Consider the following 18,099-nt stretch of genomic DNA (forward strand, 5'->3'; position numbering starts at 1 on the left):
ATCTTGGCATTCACTGAGTTTGAGCCCCGCATCAGGGTCTGTGCTGACAGCTCAGAGCCGGGAGCCTGCTTCAGATTCTGTTTCCCTCTCTCTCTGGCTGCCCCCTGCTTGCACTGTATCTCTCTCTCTCTCTCTCTCTCTCTCTCTCTCTTTCTCTCAAAAATGATAAACATTAAAAAAAAATTAATGAAATAAAAATTAAAAAGGAGACGTGAGACTTTTGATCCTCACCAAGACAGTAACTAGTACCAGACTTTCCCTCCCATGATAAACAACTAGAAAACTGAGAGGAAAAAAAAGACCTGAATCAACTGTCTTCAGACATTGAACCAATGGCAAAGTAGAACTGTGTGATCTTTGGGTAGTGTTACCAGTTTTAGTAAAAGAAATACATGATGCTCTGCTAAATATGAATATTAGATAAACAATGAATAATTTTTAGTATGAATATTTCCCATCTGATATTTGAGACATATTTATGTTAAAAAAATTCACTGTTTATATGAAATTTGAATTTAACTGGGTATTCTGTACTTTATCTGGCAACTCTACCTCTGAGAGGAGAAAGATATAGGAGGTGAGCTCACCCTAGCTTTCTACCTGGCACTTTCTGGCCACAAAGCAGGAAGGGGGAACAAATTAATAATAAAACACATACGGAAAATATCCAACTACATGTAAATTAAGGAACACACTCTAAATAACCTATTAGTCAAGGAAAATATTAGGAGTAAACTTAGAAAATGTTTTGAATTAGAAGTGCCTGGGTGGCTCAGTCGGTTAAGTGTCTGACTTCAGCTCAGGTCATGATCTTGTGGTTTGTGAGTTCCAGCCCTGTGTCAGGCTCTGTGCTGACAGCTCAGAGCCTGGAGCCTGCTTTGGATTCTATGTCTCCCTTTTTCTGCCCCTCCCCTGTGCACACTCTGTCTTTCTCTCTCTCTCTCTTAAAAATAAATAGACATTAAAAAAAATTTTTTTAAAGAAAGTGTTTTGAACTAAGTGACAATGAACATACAACATAGAAAATCTGTGGCCTTCAGTTAAAGCAGAATTTAGAGGGAAATATTAAGCTTTATCTGCTTATATTAGGAAAGCAGAAGGGTACCTGGGTGGCTCAGTCAGGTGAGAGTCTGACTCTTGATTTCAGTTTAGGTCATGATCGCATGGTTCAAAGGTTCGAGCCCCACAGCAGGCTCTGTGTTGGCAGGGCAAGGCCTGCTTGGGATTCTCTCTCTTCCTCTCTCTCTGTCCCTCCCCACTCACATGCACGTGTACATGGTCTCTGTCTGTCTCTCTCTCTCAAAATAAATAAATAAACTTAAAAAAAAAAAAAAAGAAAAGCATAAAGGTCTAAAGCTTATGGTAAGAAGAAAGAGGAATAAATAAGACATTAATCCCAAAGGAAATGGCAGGAAATAAAGAGTGAACATCAGAAATACACAAACAAAAATGGAAATTAATGAAATCAAAAGTTGCTTCTTTGAAAAGATCAATAAAAGTGATAAATTTCAAGTTAAGCTATTCAAAGAGAAAGGGTTAGAAGGAAAAGAGAGAAAGAGAGAGAGAGTAAGCAAAACAAATTACTGAGAAAGGGTACATCACTACAGTTTCTACAGACATTAAAATACGATAATGAAAATTTTTAATAACTTCATGCTAACACTTTTGACAATTTAGATGAAATGGACAAATTCCTTGAACATATCACTTAATAAATAAAAAAAAGAAATAATATTTAAAGGGCCTTATATCTATTGAGGAAATTGAATTTATAATTTAAAATGGTCCCACAAAGGGGTTCAGTTGATTAAGCATCTACCTCTTGATTTTGGTTCAGGTCATGATCCCACAGTTCATGAGTTTGAGCCCTGCATTGGGCTCCATGCTGGCAGTGGGGAGCCTTCTTAGGATTCTCTGTCTCCCTCTCTCTCTGCCCCTTCCCTGCTCTCTCTCACTCTCTCTCTCTCTCAAAAGTAAATAAACATTAAGAAACTAAAAGTGTCCCACAGAAGAATGCTAGACCCAGTAACTTTAATGATTCTCCCAAACATTTAAGGAGGAAATAATACAATTCCACACAAACTCTTTCAGGAAGTAAAGAGGAGTTACTTTCTCACTCATTTTATGAAGTCAGCATTAACCTGATGCTAAGGCAATTCAAAAAAATTAGGTAACAACCCTCCTAAGGAACACGAACACAGAAATTCTTAACCAAATGTTAGCAATCAAACCCAGCGATAAATAAAAAGGCATAATACAATACGACCAAGTAGAATTTATTCTAGGATTGCAAAACTGGTTTGACATTTGAAAATCAACCTAATTCAGTACATTAACAGAGTAAAGGAAAAAGTCGTATGTTCACTTCAATAGATTCAGAGAACATGTTTGAGAAAATTCAGTACCCATTCGTAGTAAAAACTCTCCACACACTAGGAACAGAAGAAAAATTTTAAGGGCATGTATGACAGGGCATCTGTGCAAAAATCTATAGCTAAGTTTATACTTAATGGCAAAAAGCTAAACCTATTTCCTACAAGATCGGGAACTAGACAAATTCTCACTTTCATTCAACAGGGTACTAGAGGTCCTAACCTGGGTACTAGGACAAGAAAACAAACTAAAACGTGTACATGTTGGAGAGGAAGAAGTAAAATTGTCTTGATTCACAGCCCTCCTCTGCCAGAGTGCTAAGAAGCCACTTAATTAAAAGAAACCGCTTAAGTCTCTGTACCCCAGCCTCCTGTCCAGCTAGACTCCGGGCATGTTGCTACAGAGCATCTGGAAGCTTTAGACTGACTTTGTACATGTGAGTTAGTAATTGCTGATGCTGTAAGATAGATACGTGGGGATTCGTGATATCGTTTCTCTACATGTATGCTTTTGTGAAGTTTTTCTTAATAAAATGTTTACAAATTTTTTTGTTTTTTGTGTTTTTTGGGGGTTTTTTTTGATTATTTGGAGAGGGAGAGAATCCCAAACGGGCTCTGCACTGTCAGCACGGAGCTTGAAGTGGGACTTGAACCCACAAACCACGAGATCAGGACCTAAGCCAAAATCAAGAGCCGGACGCTCAACCAGCAGAGCCACCCAGGTGCCCCCAAAATGACTATTTTTCACTTGGCGTCTTTTGATTTCTATTTGGCTGGCAAAGTATTACCCGCAACAGAGCACTGGAATGGTCAGCTGAATTTAAGACCTAGCCAAACTATTAACTTGCTGTGTGACCTCAGGCAAGTGCATTCCCCTCTCTGGGCTTCAGCATCCTGAATTAAAAGGAGACAGGGGACTATGCCACAGGGTTTTCCATTTTCCTGTGCAGTCTTTTGCTCCCATGAGGTTGTTCTTGTAGAAACTGCTAGTGCAGTTTAGGGAAGGGAATGAGGATTGACCTGGAAGCATAAAAGCGCCCCCCACAACAACTCTGCTTTTATCTGCTTTGTTCTCCTGCAGGGGTGCCTCTCAAAGTATTGTCTTTTGTTTGATTTCCTTCTGTCAGACCCTTCTCACGGGCTACTTTTCACTCCCCCAGTTGATAACTAAAGCAGAAAAAGATTCCTGGTTTGGGGGTACATTTTTCCACTCTAAAGACTAAAGAAGGGGGTGGGGGAAGGAAAGGAGAAGCCAGATGGTGATTCAGGTAGAAGGTGTTCACTTGGGGTGTCTGGGTGGTTCAGTCGGTTGAGCGTCTGACTTTGGCTCAGGTCATGATCTCGCCGTTGATGAGTTCGAGCCCTGCGTCGGGCTCTGTGCAGACAGCCCAGTGTAGACACTTCCACCCCTAATACCCCCAATATCTGCCACCCATGCAGAATCCCAAACTGAGGGTGGAGAACTCAGCCCCTGTGGGCCCCGGGACATGAAGGGAAAGCTTCACCCCACACCCAAGTGGCCCTGATCTGAACCGGTTGGAGATTTGCCCATAAGCCTGGGCAACTATGAGTTGGTATTGAACTTCCCTGTAAGACTTAATTTTAAAAGGGTTCCCTGTACCAGATAATGTTGATGTTGTGTGAGATGCTCTAATTGAGTCATTAAATGAATTCACCCCTTGACCAAGGAATTGAAAAACCAGAGGCATAAGATTCTGTTTCTGAAATTTTGGTTTGTTAGATTGCACAAGTTTCTTCTCCCCTCTGATACACAAAGGTACATAAGAAAACATGCAGTTTTTCCTGAAGCAGTTTTCTCTGAGTGCTTTCCTAGAGAGCAGTCACCTCATTACCCAGGTCTCTGTTTTCACATGTGAACATTAAGTAAACATTAAATAACCTCAAAAGTTCTTCCCGGCTCTGAAGTTTTGCAGACTTTGAGAATGTTGTTGCTTTGTCACTTTGCTAGAAAACATCTTTAAATTTTAAAATTTATGAGTAGAGAAGCAGCACACTGAAGTAAAAAAGTAAAACGAAACACTGAGAGAAGACTGGGCAACAGAGTAATGCCCTTAATATGTAAAGAACACCTACAAATAAATGAGAAAAGCATGAACATAACATAAAATCATTGTCAAAAGACACGAACAGGTAACTAACCAAAGGAGCCATGCAAATGGCTTAAAGATACAGAAAAATGTTTGGCTTCACTATACAACAGAGAAACAATTTTTTTTTAATAATTTTTTAACTACTAAACGGCAGCATGTTAGAGGAGTTGAGAGTGTAGAATCAGACAAGGCTGGATTCAAATCAGTGTGTGACTTCAGACATATAATTTAATCTTCTTGAAGTCTGGTTTCCTTCTTTTTATTTATTTATTTATTTATTTATTTATTTATTTATTTTTTAGATTTTATTTTAAGTAATCTCCATGCCCAACATGGGGCTCGAGCTCACGACCCTGAGATCGAGTTGTGTGCTCCACGACTGAGCCAGCCAGGCGCCCAAAGTTTCCTTTTTGAAGAAATAGACCCGATGGGGGGGGGGGGGAGGGGGGGTCTGGGTGGCTCCATCAGTCAAGCATCGGACTCTCGGTTTCGACTCAGGTTATGATCTCACGGTTTATGGGTTCCAGTGCCTCAGGGGCCTCTGCACGGGCGGCGTGGAGCCTGCTTGGGATCCTCTCTCTCCGTCCCTCTCTGTTCCGCCCCTGCTCGCTCGCCCTGTCTCTCAAAACAAATAAATAAACTTCAAAATAAAACCTAAAAAATAAGTAAAGTAGACCCAGTGATTAAATGGACGTCCTTGAGTTGTTAGCCTGACAGTGCAAACATGGGTCCTAAAATCCCATCACTGATGCACACTAGTGGCTATGACATGGATATGAATAATAACAATATTTATAGCGCAGAAAATTTGGAAGCCAAACTAAATATTCAATATGAAATTGGTTGCCTAAATCATAGTCTATCCATAACACGAATTTTCGGTGCAACCACTAGAAGTCCCGTTGAAAAAATGTTTTATCACATGGAAAAGGTTCACGACGTACTCAGTGAGAAGGACAAATGACACAGCAGGAAGCCCAGGATGATCTCAGGTTTGTTAAGAAAAAGAAACGGGGAAAGATCTGGAGAGACAAATAAAAAATATAGTGGTAAGCTTTAGGTAGAAGACCATTTCTTTTTTGTGCTTTTTTGCATCCTTCAAATTCACTATGTTGATATTGATATACTGGTATAAATCAGAAAGAAAGAGGGAAGGAAGGAGGGAAGGAAGGAAGGAAGGAAGGAAGGAAGGAGGGAAGGAAGGAAGAAGGGAAGGAAGGAAGGAAAGAGGGAAGGAAAGAAGAAAGGAAAGAGGGAAGGAAGGAAGGAAGGAAGGAAAGAGGGAAGGAAGGAAGGAAGGAAGGAAGGAAAGAGGGAAGGAAGGAAAGAGGGAAGGAAGGGAGGGAGGGAGGAAGGAAGGGAGAAAGAACATAGTATCCAGAGGTGCTATGCAGTTGAGTTTTGGTTATCTGCATGGCACATTTCCCTGGAATTTAAGGACTTAAAACAACATCCAAGTTATTACTGCGTGTGGTTTTATATGTCAGCAATTCAGGCAGAGCTCAGGCGGGAGAGGTTTCTGTTCCATGTACCATCGAATGGGGCCCGTCCATGGCACTCAGCTGGCAGCTGGATGGTCTGGAGGGACCGAGGAGCGTGACTGTGGAGTGTGAGTGAACACTCACAGGTCTGGCCCCTTCGCAGGGTGGTTGCGAGGCTGGTGCAGCCCGACCTGCCCCTCTGCATGCAAAGTCCAGCTTCTCCCCATGTCCTGTCTCCAGCTGGCTGGTCAGACGTGTCACAAAGCAGCCCAAGACTCCAAGAAAGAGGAAGCAGAAACCACCAGTCCACACTTGTAACCCCCCCCCCCCCTCCCCGCCCCAGAGCTAGCCTGGCGTCAGTCTCACTGCGCCCTGTGGGTCGGAGTAGTTCCAGACCGACCCAGATGCGGGGCGAGGGGGAGAGGGACCTATCGCTGATGGGAAAGGCGTCCCCAGATTTCCAGCCATCCCCAGTGCCCCGCGGTTGCATATCCAAACGGCAGAGAAGAAACCAAAGCATGTTACGCTTGGAGAAAGAATTTAGGCTTGGGATTCCCGCCCCGCCTCTTTTGACCACACAGGTAGTCGCTAAATAAGCTCATCCTCGCCTGTAAAACGAAAGTGTTCCCTGCGCCTCTCGTGTTCCCTGCGCCTCCCACGCGACCGGGAAGGCGTATTTGTGTCACCGGGCCTCACACCCCACCTAAGGGGGCAGACCGTTTACAGATGTAAATGCCAAATAGGTATCAAGTTTTGGAGATCGCTTTGATGATCGGGAAGAGCGTTTGCAAACTGCGCCTCTAGTGGTCTCTGGGCATGTTTCCTGCGGCTGTGGCATGACGGGAAAGCTCCTAATTCCTGCCTGGGCCCAGCACATTCCTGCCTGGGGGGCCGCTGACCGAGCTCGGCAATGGTTTGTTCTCCGATGGGGAGGCAGGGCCTCCTGCTTGGCCAAGGCCCCGCCTCCCACGAAACGCCTGCAGGTCCTGAAGCCGGGCCCACTTCACCCCCATTACTCGATGGCCCCGTGGGCGTTTTCACCAGAGACACCTGAAACGTAACATGCCAACGTCATTAATGAGTCACAGGAAAGGAGAAACGCCGGCTTTCTCCTGTATCATAGTTGTTTTCAGCGTTGGCCCCGCTACCTCGCGGCGGATCCGTTCCTCCCGCGATGCGGGACTTGTTTGACGAGTCCGGTGATGTGGCTCCAGGGCTAATGGAACAGAAGGCGCGAGTGGAAAATGCCGGCCGCTGTTCGGCCGATTGGCGATCTAGGAACCAAGGAGAGAGAGGCAAACCAGCCTCCAAGAAATCCATCCGCCCAGATCCTCCCGTGAGTGGCGGGGGGCTTCCTGGACCCCGCCTTGGCCGGCACGGGCCTCCGTGGCACGTGAGATGCCGCCCCTGCCTAGGATTCTCCCCGCAAACCTGGAGGGCAGGGCCTCGCGTATTTGGAAAAGCTTCAGGATATTTTCCCTCCCAGATGTTAAACATTAAATGGCAGAGCTGATGGAGACGGACGCAGGGTGACTTTGATTTTTTGCAAGCGCCCGGATGCTCTGCTGGAAGGGGTCCTTGGGGAAGCGGGTCCTTCGCGGGATATTCACGAGCCTCCTCCCCCCCCCCCCCCATCCGCCCAGGAGAAGCCCATGACCCTCTCAACAACCAGCCGGCACAACTGCTTTTAATTCCAATGGATTGTTTTCCTTTATCATTAATTTTGGCAGTAGAAAAATACGCCTTTGATATCAAAGAAGGCAGGCCTACTAGAATGATTATTAGATTAGTAATAGTGGTGGTAATAAATTGGACCAAACAAGAGTTGATGTAATGGATCCTCTTGACCCCGAGCACAGGGCTGTCAGGCCTACTTAGCTCTGTCTTCTTTCTGCCCTGGGTTAGAAGTCCTTGTGCGTCTGTCTCTCTCCCCGCTGGAGTTGTCAGCACCCGCAGGGCACAGGCCTCCTCCTGCTCACTTTTTTTACCTCCCAGCCCTCCGTCGCGGTGCAGAGCATATAGGGGCGCTTAATCAATGCATCACATAGGATAGTCAGGAAAGCCTCAATTAGCTGGAAACCTTGTTGGGCTGAATTTTACAAACGACTCTCTACGCGAAGGAGGACAAGGCGAGTGAGAGGGAAAGAGCCCGAGGACGAGACGCTTTCTCTTCCGTTTCGGCCTGTGTCTCTGAGGCGTGTGAAAGGGCTGGCCTGGGGTCTGCTCTCATTCAACTCCCTCTCCACGCTTCGGACTTCCCCGCCCCAGGCCTGGAGAGTAAGTCAGAAAGAAGGCCCGATCGAAACGGGTCTCCAGTCTCCGGGATGGAGATTCATCCTGAATCATGACGGGCAGAGACAGGGAAATAGTTGCAGACGTTGAACAAATGTTATCCTGGGGCCCAAGCATTCGTTCGTGCGTCCCTGCCTGCCTTCCTTCCTTCCTTCCTTCCTCCCTCCCTTCCTCCCTTCCTTCCTCCCTTCCTTCCTTCCTCCCTTCCTCTCTTCCTTCCTTCCTCCCTTCCTTCCTCCCTTCCTCCCTTCCTTCCTCCCTTCCTCCCTTCCTTCCTCCCTTCCTCCCTTCCTTCCTTCCTCCCTTCCTTCCTCCCTTCCTCCCTTCCTTCCTCCCTTCCTCCCTTCCTTCCTCCCTTCCTCCCTTCCTTCCTTCCTTCCTTCCTCCCTTCCTGCCTGCCTTCCTTCCTTCCTCCCTTCCTCCCTTCCTCCCTTCTTTCCTGCCTTCCTTCCTTCCTTCCCTTCCTTCCTTCCTTCCTTCCTCCCTTCCTGCCTTCCTTCCTTCCTTCCTTCCTTCCTCCCTTCCTCCCTTCCTCCCTTCCTCCCTTCCTTCCTTCCTTCCTTCCTTCCTTCAATAGTGGTCATCCAACCCTTACAGTGTATACCTCTCTAGGCAGTGAGCACGGAGCCCCCATATCCTAGTGAAGAAGTCAGGCAGACAATAAACAAGGAAATTCTAAACATGTACTCTGCCAAGTGACTCTAAGTGCTCCGAAGAAAAATAAAACAGCTTCGGGGCACAGGGTAGGGAGAGGCATTCCCCGGGATGGGACTGAAAGTGGAAGAGAAGGGGAAGAGAGCCCCAGGCAGGGAGGGAAAGGCGCGTGGACAGTGGGCGAGTGCATGCGAGTTTGAAGGAGACCCGGACCCTAGCCAGGCTGCCCTAAGGACTTAGGAGTTCGCTCTGAATGAGATGGGTTTTGTGCAGAGGCATAATGTGATCTGATTTGCATCTAAAAACACCACTCTGGCTTCTGCTCCGGGGACTGGAGGGACCAAGGGGAACAGAGTGAGAAGGGCAAGGCAGGGGGGAGGCTACCGCAAGATCCAGGCTGCATGAGGTGGCAAACTGGAGGCTTGGACGGGGTGGGAAGTGGTCAGCTTCCAGACAGACTCCCGCGGTAGGGCCAGCAGGATTTGTTGATGTGTGAGTGTGGGTGCGGGGGTGGGTGCATGCTGGGAGGGTGCAGGGGGAGAGACAGAGTCCAGGATGATGGCCAGGTTGGGGCGCAAGCACCTGGAGACCCAGTGCGGGACGTGGAGGTGTGGGGCGGGACAGGGGAGCTCACCTGTGATTCGAGGCAGCTTCCCTTATAAAATAATGAGGCTATTCTTGACCTTGAGGGGCTGCTTGTTGAATAAACAGACGTGGGTAGAGGCAGATTTAAAACGTAGCAGTTTATCCCTTCATCATTTTTGTTGAGAGTCTGTGCCACATTCTTTCAGGATTTCTTGCCCGATTGTTTTAGAATCCTAGTTTTAGAATCTCGGCAGGGAGTGGGGGGACAATCAGAATTACAAGGGGAGCGTTTTCGTGACACAGATGCCAGGGTGCGGCCCTCAGTTGTGCAGGGGAGTCCCCCGCCTAGAGCAGGGAGCTTGCGTTGGTCACAAAAGTCTCCAGGTACATCTCAGGCATGCTCTGATCCAGAACAGGAGGTGTGGAAGGAAGCATGCAGAGGTGTGAAGGTAAGAGACGGAGAGGAGAGGCAGTGTCCTGTCTTAGAAGGATCTCTGACCTCGGGGGTTGAGACCTGAGCCGAAAGAAATATTATTATGTTTATTATCATTAGCGTAACTTACTAAGTGAGAGTTACCCTAATTCTCCAGAGAAGAAAATTTGGAGGAAGATGAAGAAATTGAGTACTTTTACTGTTTCTATATTAAAAGTGAAATTAAGGGGCTCTTGGGTGGCTCGGTTGGTTAAGTGTCTGACTTCAGCTCAGGTCACGCTGTCCCAGTTTGTTGAGTTCAAGTCCCGCATCGGGCTCCGTGCTGACCGATCCTCTGTCTCCCCCCTGTCCCCTGCCCCTCCCTGCCTTGCACTCTCTCTCCCTCTCTCAAAAATAAATACTAAAGTGACTCTACAAGGGAAGGAATATTTTTATAATTTCACTGTTTTGTGTGTTATTATTACACAGTAGACCGCGTATTGGAATCAGTAGAAAATCGTAATGTCTGGATAGTCAGCAATGGTCAGCTCTTTCAAAAGTATGAAATGGCACAGCTTTAAGAATTACATATACACGTATACACACACATATATGCATTTGTATATATTACATATACATATGTGTGTACACACATAAATATTACATACACATATATAACATATATACATATACGTAATATACATACACACACCTCAGCGAATCCAAAAAATAGCAGAAGTAATTCGAACTCCAGTCAGCCATATGGCCTGCGGTGGGTTTTTTTCTTTGTTACGTTGTTCTGTTTTGTTTTTTGTTTTTTAAATTTATGAAGTAAAAATTTACCAACCACTACCGCTGTCAAAAGGCAATGGCGCACTGTCTTATCTTTGCTGTGAAGTTCTGAATTACCTAACTCCACCACTAGGGGGTAGCATCTTCCATTACTTTCTTCAACTCTCATTTCTACCTGGATTATGGGCACATTGGACGCAGGGTTTGTTTTTTTTTTTTTTTTTTTTAATTTATTTTTGGGACAGAGAGAGACAGAGCATGAACGGGGGAGGGGCAGAGAGAGAGGGAAACACAGAATCGGAAACAGGCTCCAGGCTCCGAGCCATCAGCCCAGAGCCTGACGCGGGGCTCGAACTCACGGACCGCGAGATCGTGACCTGGCTGAAGTCGGACGCTTAACCGACTGCGCCACCCAGGCGCCCCTGGACGCAGGGTTTTAAGAGCGTGGCGGAAAGGGGGGCAGACGTATCTTCCATGCCAGGACATTTAGTGGGTCTTTTTATCATCTCCATTGGAAAGACCAGGAAAGTGATGCTCGGAGAGGTTACGTGATTTACAGGAGGCCACACAGCTGGAACTATGCAAAGCCAATGCTGAAATTCAGTTCTAACTGCAGGAACCAATTTGCTAACCACAGCACTAAATACCTCTCTGTGTCCAATGAAATTATTTCAATCTACTGTCAAAAGAGTCCTAAGGGATCAGTGGGTCCCACAACTTGAAAAGTTTCTGTAAACTACAAAGTGCTATACAGATAGAAGAAGTTTTATTGGTAATAAAATTGTATCCTGCCTGTTCCAAATTGCCCTACAACGTGACAGACTCCTTGAGAACGAAGAGCTCTGCTCTTCCTCGTCTTTTTTTTTTTTTTTTTTTAAGGGCCCCACTGCTGGAGCCCAGCACCCACCGGGCGCCCCCGCACATGCTCGCTGAACTGTTCATCTGAATTGTCTGCTCTGTGAAATCAGAGAAGCCACAATTAATTTGGTTGCACTGTATTATTAATGTTGCTGAGATTGATATCAGTGTTGAATGCCAGAGAAGCATTCCAGCTGCCTGTCCTCTTGAATAGGCAGAGAGAGAGAGAGATGAAAGTTTCAAGTTTCCCCAGTGAGGCCCCGCGCAGCTCTGATTCATGACTTCTGTTCAGACTCCGTACCGGAGCGGGCGGCAGACGCCAGGCGCGGTTTCCCACCAACAGCATCTATGGCAACAGCCGACGCTACGGGGCGTCTACCGGATGCCAGACGCCGTGCTAAGCATTTCTCACGCACGGGCTTCCTGAGTCTCGCCCACCGCCCTGGGAGACAGGAACTACCAAGTCCGATCCTCATTTGACAGCTGCGGTTCAGAGAGGTCAAGTAACTTGCCCGTGGTCCAACAGTTGTCAGGCACAGGGCTGCGTTTCAAAGCCTAAATCGTTGTTCGGGACGCTTTCTGACCTCTGAACGTCAAGGGCGAGTCAGCGCACGGTACCTGACCAGTTCTCCAAATTCTGGCAGCACAACAGGAAGCCCACGATGTAAAGCAATATGCGACCCCTTAAAAAAAAAAAAAAAGTCAAGGGAGGGAGAACTGATACCACAATCAGTCAATCAAACGGTCTCTCTCTCTCTCTCACACACACACACACACGCACGTGCACACACGCGCACACAATCTCTTTCTCCTTCAGACACAAGTATTTCTTCTATGTCTTCTGTATGGGGACAATTTGATACATCGAGTCCGGCGCTTTCTGCAGGGACGCCAGGACAGTTAAATCACTGTCGGGTAGGCAATCACTATGACTTCCACAAATAACAAATTAAAAAACATGGGACGTCCTTTGGGTTGCCGGGGTGCAAAAGTATCCCAGGGAGCGTTTACCGTTGAGTTAGGCCTCAGCCCTCTTGGGAAACAACGCCCAGGTAATTATTTTAAATGAGCATTAATTATGTCATTATTAGAAATGGGGAGAAAATGCAATTTCCTTCTGTCACTTCTTGATATCTTAACTAGAAGAATATTTGCCGTGCTATTATAACAAGCCACCGTGCGCATAATGGTGCCCCGGCAATAACAGGAAGGCATGTACATTTTCATATGAATATATCATGCCTAACTAATGAGATTGCTCATTTCATAACTTCAGTTCCATTTTTATTATTTCATAAAACTGGAAGTCCTTATCCATTTTATGAAAAACACCAAACCTTTGTGAAATTCATTAAATAAGCATAAAAAATTCATTAAACAAGTGAATTGCATTCAGGGCTGCTTTGATGCAAATGCCCTTTAAGCAATGTAAAACTCCATATTGATTTAACCTTTCATGTTCTGATATTTCCGTGTGGATATAAAAAAAAAAATTCTTTATTCAGGGAATGAAATTAAGTGCTGATCCCTTGATCTCCAGCCGGGCAAGATAGATTGGTCAATTTAAGTAGAGCAGAGCTGCTGATCAGCAAACAACTGAATTTAAAAGTATTAAGGCATGTCGATATTTTAAGTATTGTCACCTGCACATCAAGTAAAGGGGGAAAAAATTATTATTCCAGCTCAATTAACTTTGTGTTTGCTGTGAAGCTGACCTTGAAAGGGCTAGCCCATCGGGCCATGGCTTCATGCCCTTGGAAGTTGACAAGGGCAACTGTGGCAAGATGTAAAACACCAACAATAGCCTGAATATTTTGAATGGTGTGGTCAGAGCAACCACAAAATAATTAGCCTGGAGACACAGTCCCCTTGGGTTGTGTCCCCTCATTAGTGGGGGACAGCCAGTAAAGCAAACACTAGTTCAGAGGAAGAGAAAGGGGTTTGCCCTTCACCCAAGAAATCTTCTGGGAGCCCTCATTAGGCTAAGAGCATAAGGCAGGTTTCAAAGAACTTTAGGGCCGCGTGGGCTCCCGAAATTCATCTCGCCACTCATTCATTCATTCATTCATTCATTCAAACAATATGTATTAGATGTCTACGTTTTGCCGACTATTACGCTTGGTGCTGGGAGAATAAAGTATGAATGACGGCGGTGGCCCCAGCCCTCCTAGACCATGAGAGGGGTTTTACCATGAAGAAGCTGGTCTCTAAAAAAGAAAAAAAAAAAAATCAGGGTCCATCGTGTTAGATGCCTGAAGTAAATCTCAGCTCTGTTATTTACCAGTTGTGCTGCGTGGCCTTAAACAAGTGATTCAATCTCTCTGGGCATCAGCTGCCTCGTGTTACCACTTCCTGAGGCTGCTGCCCCAACTCAATGAGATGTTGCATATACAAACCCTCAGCAGAGCAGATGAGCAGGTGGCAAGCAGAACATGCCTGATAAGTGGTAATCGTGACCGTCATCCTCATCATTACTGCCATTTCTATCTGAATGTCTCATGTTACAGGTAAAGAAACTGAGACCTGGAGAAGAGAGGTCACGAAAAGACCTGGCGAACTGGGACTCAGAAGAGACTTTCCCAAACCACCAGTGGCCCCCGCAGCCTCCTGAACTATAAGCTCCGTCTTCCAATGGACGCCTGACTCAAACTGACTTTTGTGACTGTAAAATCCAGGGCTGGATCTGCTTCAGGTGAGGCATGATCCAGGAGCCCAGTGAGGTCACCAGGATCCGGCTTCTCTCTTCGCTTTTCCGCTCCATGTGCCTGGTGATGACTCTAACGTCAGCAAACATTTCCTCTCCCAGTCCCAAAAGGACTTTCAGCAGCTTGGACGGCTTCCTGTGTCTTCACCGCTCCAGGTAACTGGTATTCATAAAACTGGTGTTCTCACCTAACTGGTATTCATAAAAACAATGGCACGAGAAAGAGTGAAATCTACATTCTTATCAACACACACTGGAGTGTGAGCTTCGGAAGGGCAAGGGTCACTTTTGTCCCAGCCTCTCCCCAGGGCATGGCCCTGTGCGTTGGGAGCCACGACGTCGCGGTAATGAGCATCAGATGACTTGGCAAAAGTCGGAATCCCAGCTCTGCCACTTACACACGTGAACTCTCATGTGAAAGGGGAACGAATTCAGGATCTGTCTGCAGAGTGCCGGGAGCATCCAACGAAGGAGTATCTGTAAATCAAGTAAGAGAAATCTGGCAAATAAGAACTCAAATAATGTTACGTGTTATTACTATCAGTAGGGACAGACCCCAATCTGTCCCTCAGTGATGTTGCACGTTGAACATGCTCATACAGGGATGTCACTGCCTCCAGTCTACCCGGCACTGTCCTGACCAGAACCTCTGTCACCGATGTGCCCTTCTCCTCGAGACCCAGAGCAAAGCCACCTTCCCTGTGAACCCTTTCCTAAGACCCCGAGCTGGAAGCAATCCCCTTTCCTTTACAATCCCCCAGATCTTTCTCTGCCCTCTCTTTAGGAGCCCTCGTTAGGCTGTATTGCTGTTTGCCTCTTACTTTGCTAGAGGCACTCAGGAAATGTTTGAGACAATGAGTTCTTTTCTGCCTACAGATCAACCCGATCCAACGTGGTATTTCAGTAAAACATTGTGGGGGGGGCGGGGGCGGCGGGGCAACAGGGAAGGGATCCATCTCTGGTGTTGGAATTAGGGAGCAGATGTTTCTAAATGTAGGGCTCCCTTGGTTACAAAGGCTAAAACCCCAACTCAAACTAGTTAGCAGGGGGTACGGAAAGAAAATAATAGCATGCTTGTCACAATGGGAAAGTGGTATTTTTTTTTTAAGTTTATTTATTTTGAGAGAGACAGACAGTGCAAGTTGGGGAGGAACAGAGAAAGAGGGAAAGAGAGAGCATCCCGGGCAGGCTCCATGCTTCTAGCACGGAGCCCGACGCGGGGCTCAAACCCACAAAGTCGTGAGATCATAACCTGAGCCATAAACCACGAGTTGGACGCTTAACCGACTGAGCCACCCGGACGTCCCAGAAGGTGGTATTCTGGATAAAAAGATGCTCACAGGTTCAGAGACTGTTAAGATTTCGTAATACCAAGGGACTCACGAATGTGTAGAGACGCTAGGCCGAGCAGAAGATAACAGGGGTGCATTCACTAGGGCCCCCAGAGTCCCCAGCCCCGGACAGGAATCCACCTGCACAGACAGAGTACTGACCAGGTAGAGGGAGCTCCATTTGGCATTTCCACACGGAATGAACTGGGGTCAAGGCGAATACCCTCCTGGCCCTCGTCTGCCCTGACTCTCCCGTAGCCTCTGGCCCCCTCCCTGCTAACACACAGCATCACATTCCTGAATTGAGAGACGGAGTGAAACATGAAGGATGATTTTCCAGGACCAAGTGCTAGAAACTCAGCTCTCCTCAAGCTCTCTGAGACAAGTACCGTTATTGCCCTCCCTCGATCGATGGAAAAACTGAGACATAAGGGGCAACGGACTGACTTGTTCTAAGTCAAGAGTTGGTGGTGACCCTGTCTACATGATTCCAGACCCCAAACCCTCCACTTCCAAGCCACGGTGCCCTGTTGATTGCGCACCACGGAAGGAAGGGTAAGACGGATGGACAAGTGAGGGTTCTGGTTGCCGGTGGAGCTTGTCCGCAGTAAAAGCTGAACAGCTGGATCCCGGGGCTTACTCTCTCCTCCTCGGACTCCTCCTCAGCAGGTAGAATTCATTCTCTCACAGCAAAGTGAGTCAGTCCCCCTTGGGGTGGGATACGGCTGAGCCACACTTTCTGCATTTCGTATCTGTGGTTCTATCCGGTGTGAAGGCTGGTCGACTGAGGTCAGCGGGCTGGCGTTCTGCAAGAGCTGGGCGGCCTGAGCCACACGGCTCGAGTGGGGTGAAAGAACTGTGGGGAGGCGTTGAGCCGAGAGCACCACGGAAGTCCGAACGGTAGCCAAAGCCCCAGCTTCTCTATCCTTAAGGGAAACCAAAAGGATGAAACAGACATGGCAAGCATCCAATGTTTAAAAAAAAAAAGTGATAGGTGCAAATAGTCACTAGGGCTATTTTTCATCTTTAAATCTGCTTAGTAATAAGTGGTCCTGCTCGCTGCCAGGAAGAATAAAGCAAGAGACGGTAAAGACAGAACGGCATGGATATATATGCACGGCTTCTGCAGGTGGCAAAGCATGGTCGCGGGCAAGGCACCGGCCACCAGAACAGGTTGTCTGCTCTGAATCTTAATAACTAGCGCATGCAAAGCCCTTGGGGGCATTGCCAGTCCCCCTCTGCCCTTAGTGAGCTGTGTGACTTTGCACAAGTCGCTCCCCCTCACTGAGCCTTCCCTCCTTCCTCCGTGACTGGGGGCAAGGGAAGTTAACGGGCAGTGGTTTTAAAATTAGGTTCTGCTGAGCCCTTAGGCGCCCTTCAGAAGCCCTAGTAGGAGGAGGGTCGGGGGCTCGGTGGGAGGGTCGGGGGCTCGGTGGGTGGGATTCCGAGCCCCCCGAGCCCCACCTTAACCAGACCATCCTGCTTTTATCTCTTTTATAATCAGGGTTCTGCATAATATTTTGAGGGAAGACACAGTTCTGAGGCTCAAAGGAAAATGAAAACCACTTTGCCAACTGATCTCGGAGGCCTTCCAGCGCTCACATCCCAGCAGCCCGGGGAGATGATGGTCTGTGTTTCCTAGTCCTTCGGCCTCTTGCAAATGATTCCGGCACCAAAGAGAAACCACACCCAGACGCCTGTCTGCATGCTGCCTGCTGGGGGGACCAGATGGCTGTCCCCTCCACCACCCACCCCCCTGATGGGAAAAGCTCTCCCTCCGAGTGTGAGACCCATCACAAAGAAAGGGCTTTCTTCTTTGCCAGGACCTCACCCTCCACTGCCTCAGAGAGAGCATCTTCCCTTTGGCCTTTCCTGTTCACGTTCCCCTTAGAAAATCCAGCGGCCTTGCGGTAAGACGGGGCATGGTTTTCCCTCTTGGCTAAATAGTTTCATGTGCCGTCTCTTGGTGTCCGTGAGATTGAAACGCAGCTCGTGGAGGCCTGGGCAAGACTATCTTTTCATTTGCGTTAATCACAACTGCTGACAAACAGTATCTTTCCCATCTTGCTGATACATTACGCCTTTCGTGACGGACATTTGATTGCAAAAGCTCTTGACGGTATTTAACTTGAAGGCATTTAACTTAAAACCATTATTAGATTTTTGTTTAGCTGTCCCTTGACACTCTCCCCATCCAAAAATAAGGCCTTCAGGTACCTCTGAGATATTTAAGTACACGTCGTCTTCCGAGACCACCCTCACACCAAAGGCAAATACTTTAAAAGTTGCTTTGTAATATTAAAAGAGAAGAGAGAGCGAGAACGCGCGTGAGAGAGAACCGGGCGGGTTTTCCATGATTACTAATTTAGCAGACTCTCTGTTATGTTTTATTGATAGTTCTAAACATAAATTTGCCTTTGGTATACTTTGCTGCTGATGCCTAAAATAAGACATGTAAGAACACATAATCCTATGCCTACGGCTTTGCAGAATATTGTACAAAGGCT

The sequence above is a fragment of the Panthera leo genome, chromosome E2 (genome assembly GCF_018350215.1).
Source record: "Panthera leo isolate Ple1 chromosome E2, P.leo_Ple1_pat1.1, whole genome shotgun sequence".
In the NCBI taxonomy this organism is placed as follows: domain Eukaryota; kingdom Metazoa; phylum Chordata; class Mammalia; order Carnivora; family Felidae; genus Panthera; species Panthera leo.